Source organism: Rutidosis leptorrhynchoides, chromosome 5 (assembly GCF_046630445.1).
Source record: "Rutidosis leptorrhynchoides isolate AG116_Rl617_1_P2 chromosome 5, CSIRO_AGI_Rlap_v1, whole genome shotgun sequence".
NCBI lineage: Eukaryota > Viridiplantae > Streptophyta > Magnoliopsida > Asterales > Asteraceae > Rutidosis > Rutidosis leptorrhynchoides.
In genome coordinates this window covers 291,311,135-291,317,134 of record NC_092337.1, presented here as the reverse complement: position 1 = coordinate 291,317,134, position 6,000 = coordinate 291,311,135, and positions in this window count along the sequence as shown.

Here is a 6,000-nt window from a genome sequence, read left to right as displayed (position 1 = left end):
CTAGAGGGCATGGCTTATTATGACAAGTATTGCGCCGATTCGGTGCAAGTCACTTGCCTAATGCTTGGGACTATGATACCCGAACTCCAAAAGGATTTCGAACATCATAGTGCATATGACATGATTACGCAATTGAAGGAGATGTTCCTTCAACAAGCACGTGTCGAGCGCTTCGAAACGGTTCGAGCGTTACATGCATGTCGTATGGATGACACCCAATCCGTATCCTCTTATGTCCTCAAAATGAAAAGCCTTATTGATCGCGCAAACCGTCTTAATCTCAACATATCTAATGAGCTAGCCACTGATCTTATCCTAAACTCCCTGTCAAAGAGGTTTGACCAATTTGTAATTAATTACAATATGAATGGGATGGATAAGACCATTGGTGAACTTCATGGCATGTTAAGGACGGCCGAAACTAGCATGGGTAAGAGGGCTTCACCCGTGCTAATGATCAATGATAGTGGGTCCAAAGGTAACAACACCTCTAAGCCAAAGGCGGCTAAGAGGAAAGGACCCGCCCATCAAGGCAAGGGAAAGGGGAGGATGGTTACCCCAACCAAAAACAAGAACAAGAAGCAAAAGGTTGCCGGACAAGCAAACCCCAAGGAAGACCCGTGCTTCGGTTGCGGTGAAATGGGTCACTGGAAACGCAATTGCCCGGTCTACCTTAAGGAGTTGAAGGAAAAGAGGGATGCGGGGCAATCCTCAGGTAACATATATATGGTATATATAGAGCTTAGTATTACTTCTTCTAATACATGGGTATTAGACACTGGATGTGGAACTCACATTTGCAATTCTTTGCAGGGGTTTAGAAGAAGTAGCAAGCAAACGGGAACATCAAGTCTCTTTATGGGTAATGGAGCCAAAGTGCAAGTGAAGGCTCAAGGAGACTTTGTATTAAAACTTCCAAGTGGTTTGGAACTTATTTTGAACAATGTTTTGTATGCACCGGATTTATGTCGAAACATTATTTCAGTTTCCCGTTTAAAACAATGTGGTTTTTATCTTAATTTTGTTAATGATGATATCCACGTTTATTTAGGTAATGTATTTTATTTTAAGGCTTCGCCTTTAAATGGAATTTATGAATTGGTTCATGATGACACATCATCTAGTAGCTCAATATACCATACTAGCACCAAGAAACTCAAAAGGGATTTGAGTGATTCCTACTTATGGCATTGTCACCTTAGTCACATAAACAAGAATCGAATGCATACACTCCAAAAGAATGGCCTTTTGAAATCAAATGAACTAGACTCGTTTGATGTATGTGAATCTTGTTTACAAGGCAAAATGACTAAAGCACCTTTCAAAGGGACCTACGAAAGGGCTAAGGACTTATTGGGATTAATACGTTCGGATGTATGTGGACCCTTTAAGCCCATAGCTAGGAATGGTGAAAGATACTTCGTTACTTTCATTGATGACTTCAGTCGTTTCGGATATGTCTACTTGTTAAGACATAAGGATGAAACTTTTGAAGCATTCAAAGAGTATCAAAACGAAGTACAAAATCAACTCAATAAGACAATTAAGGTACTTCGAACCGATAGAGGAGGTGAATACCTAAGCGATGCCTTCCAAGATCATCTTAGAAGTTGTGGGATTATCTCGCAACTTACTCCACCCGGGACACCACAGCTTAATGGTGTGTCCGAAAGGAGGAATCGAACCCTAATGGATATGGTTCGATCTATGATGGCTAGAAGCTCGTTACCTCTATCATTCTGGGGTTATTGTCTATGCTCAGCGGCTTGTATTTTAAATATGGCCCCAACAAAGAAAGTGGAACGAACACCTCATGAGATGTGGTTTGGAAAACCTCCATCTCTATCATACTTAAAGGTATGGGGATGTGAAGCTTACCCTAAGCGTTACGTCCCTAATAAGTTGAATGCTCGATCCACGAAGTGTATCTTCATAGGATATCCCAAGGATGATATGGGATACTATTTCTATGATCCTTCCGAGCAGAATGTATTTGTTGCTCGGAAGGCTGAATTCCTTGAAACTAAGTTCCGAATGGAAGGCAAAAGTGAAAGGAAGATAGATCTTGAAGAGGTTCAAGATCAAGTAGATGATACACAATTGGCTGACATTAGCACTCAACATGAAAATGTTGAGAGTGATCAGATGGATGATCAAAATACACAAGACGTTCGCAGATCTGGTAGGATTAGTAATCCTCCTGAGAGATATGAGTTTCTCATGGATGGTTGCTATGTGGTTGATTTGGATGAACCAATAAACTACCAAGATGTTTTATCAAGGATTGATAAAGATAAATGGCAGGAAGCCATGAACGCTGAGATGCAATCCATGTATGACAACCAAGTTTGGGAACTTGTTGCGCAACCTCCTGGCTCTAGGCTAGTTGATTGTAAATGGCTGTTCAAAATGAAAACCGACATACATGGAAACTTGGATACATATAAAGCTAGACTTGTAGCAAAAGGTTTCACTCAAACTCAAGGGGTTGACTATGATGAAACTTTTTCGCCTGTGGCGATGCTAAAGTCTATTAGGATATTACTTGCCATTGCTGCTCATTATGATTATGAAATATGGCAGATGGATGTCAAGACCGCTTTCCTAAACGAACATCTTGAGGAAGATGTCTATATGGTTCAGCTTGAGGGTTTTGTTGATCCGAAATATCCTAAAAAGGTATGCAAGTTAAAGAAGTCAATCTACGGATTGAAACAAGCATCTAGAATGTGGAATCATCGTTTTAATGAGGAGGCCAAGAAATTTGGCTTCATTAAAAATGGTGATGAAGCTTGTGTATACAAGAAAGCTAGTGGGAGCACTATCATGTTCCTTGTACTATATGTGGATGATATATTGTTATTTGGAAATGATATTCCAACAATGCAAGGTGTTAAAACTTGGTTAAGCAAATGCTTCTCCATTAAGGATCTTGGAGAAGCACAATACGTTTTGGGGATTAGGATCTATAGGGATAGATCCAAGAAACTGATAGGTTTAAATCAAAGTGCATACATTGAAAAGATCTTGAAAAGGTTCAAGATGGAGAACTCTAAGAAAGGTTTGGTACCTATTCAAAAGGGAACACTTCTCAGTTCATCTCAGTGTCCCACCACGAAAGATGAACAGGAGAGAATGAAGAAAGTCCCATATGCTTCTGCCATTGGGTCAATCATGTATGCAATGATATGCACTAGACCGGATGTGTCATGCGCTCTTAGCCTGACAAGTAGATACCAGAATAACCCAGGAAACGGTCATTGGATTGCTGTTAAAAGTATATTGAAATACCTTAGGAGGACTAAGGATATGTTTCTGATATATGGGTCTGGTGAGGAGGAACTCGCTGTAAAGGGTTACGTAGACGCGAGTTTCCAAACTGATCGAGATGATTCTCGATCACAATCCGGTTATGTCTTCACATTAAATGGAGGTGCGGTCTCTTGGAAGAGTTCAAAACAGGATGCTGTTGCATTATCCACTACAGAGTCAGAGTACATTGCCGCCTCATTGGCAGCTCAGGAAGCTGCATGGATGAAGAAATTCATCGACGACTTAGGAGTGGTCCCTACCATTCAAGACCCTCTTGAGATCTTTTGTGACAACGAAGGTGTGATTGCTCAAATCAAGGAACCTCGTGCTCACCAAAAGACCCGTCACATTGAGCGGAGATTCAACTACATAAGGGATAAAGTTGAAAAAGGAAAGATATGTATTCGCAAAGTTCACACAGATCTAAATATAGCGGATCCACTCACGAAGCTCTTACATGGTGCAAAACATCAAGGGCATGTTAGTGCATTAGGACTTCGATATTCTAGTGATTGGTCATGATCTGTTTTAAGTATTGTAACGGAACGAAATTGTTCAAACTCATTAATATAATTATGGTATTAATTTATTTTGAGTTATGTTCCTATTTTGCATATTTTATCCATGAATAAGTAATTATTCTAAATTCCGTAGTCGATCACGTTTGTGGGAGCAAATGTGAAGTTTAGACTATTATGAACTCGGATTGGTATACATTCACGGGATGAATGTGGTGCAAGGTTGCAACCAAGGTTCATAGATATTTGTGTGATACAAATATTGGAAGACCCGCCCTCAAGACTTACTAAATGGAGCCTTTGTGGTTGATCACATGTAATCTTGAGTAAAGGCGAATATCATTGTATCCTCTGACCTGAGATACATATTGGGTTCGGACATTCACTAAGTATTGTGCCTTGATTCTTTCCTTCACTATTCTGAAATATGGAAGTTCATAAGGAAGAGCTCAGGTATAATGCATAGTGTTTGTCTAGGACATATGTAGTCAAGATGGAATTTGTCCCTCTTATTCGTTGAGAGTCAGATGTCTAAGGCCTGATAAAGTTAAATCTAGAAGAGAGTGATCACTCTATGTCTCTTGGATTTAACATGACATCTAGGACGAAAGGATATAATGAAAAGATTCACCTATTCATATTCGAGATGGGAACTCAAAAGGGATGATGTTATTGAATGGCATATAGTCATAACATATTGGGGGTGATGGACGGTCGTTAGGTGGTATCCGTCACTTGCATTAATTTCTCATGTTTCTCGTGCAAGTGGGAGATTGAAAGTATTTCGTATGCCCGAGAGACATATTAAATTAATGTGACTAATGTGTTATGATCCAAGTCGGGTCATACCCAATAACAAGCTTACCGACACTTTACATGTATTTAATCTTAACGATTGGATCATTAAGTAAATACGCGACACTTGAACTTTAGAAAATCGGTTTTCTAAAAATATTATCACTTGAGATAAATTATTTGGATAATTTATATTTAATTATTTATAGGTTTAAATAATTATATTGTGTTATATTTTATAAAAGGTTTATAAAATATATAAGTAGCAAGAAAATAAATAAGTTTTATGCAAGTTTTATAAAAATTACCATTTTGAAAAACCCCTTCAAGAGGTGGACGGTTTTGGGGGGTCTCCAAGACTCCTCCCATGCTTTTTTTTCTTGTTATTTTCAATAACACAAGTCTTAAGATGCATGCCTCTTTTCTTTAAAACAAAGACCTTGACTCATGCATTTTTTTTTCAAGTGACTAGCTTATAATAAAATTGTTTGGTTCTCCCTTTTACTCACTTGCTGGCCGAATTATTCAAGGGAGAAGAGAGGTTTTTTAGCTTGCAAATTAAGTTCATTAAGTGTCCAAAAATCCTAACCACATATAGGAAGGTGTTGGTGATTGAAAGCTTGGGGTATTACTTGTTTGAGGCTTCAAGTTAGAAGCTTATAAGCCATCTTCTTCTTCATCATTGCAGCTGTCCAATTCAGTCCTTAAACTTGTTTTAAGGAGGTATAAAACTCTTCCTTTCTTGTTAATTAGTAAGCATTATTTCACAACTTGATCCAAGATGGGATTTAGCTTTAATTGGTTTAATGATAACAAGTAAAATTGGTAATTTCACGCTTCCGTTTTATAATGATTCTTAAATGGTTTTAAGAGTTTCAAACTTGTTAAATCCCTACAAAAATGGTGTTTCGAACAGGTTCGCCGGTAAGCGCTTCAGGTTCTTCGTCAAGAGGGCAATGTGGTGGATGGAAAGGATCGCCTTCTTCTTGTCTCCAATGATTGAGGCGGCTACGAACCCATCAGATGAATTGGGGATGGATGATTGTTTGATTCATTCTGGTGACACTGCTTTCGGAGCTTAGGTGAACATCCATGTCGGAATAGTTGTCGGAACAACTATCGGAATAACTATCGGAATCTGAGGGACTCGAACTGGTTGATGGATCCATCTCGTACGATCAGATGAAGGATTTTCGATAAGAAATAGATTATAGGATGTAGATTAGTACCCTGCACTACATAATTTACATATGCATATATAATACTAAAATCCCATAAGTTACGGAGAAATCTACGGAAGCTGTCAGACAAAGGTAACAATAACAGATACGCTAAGATATGAATTTATCTATACACTGTCAATGCAATAGAGGCA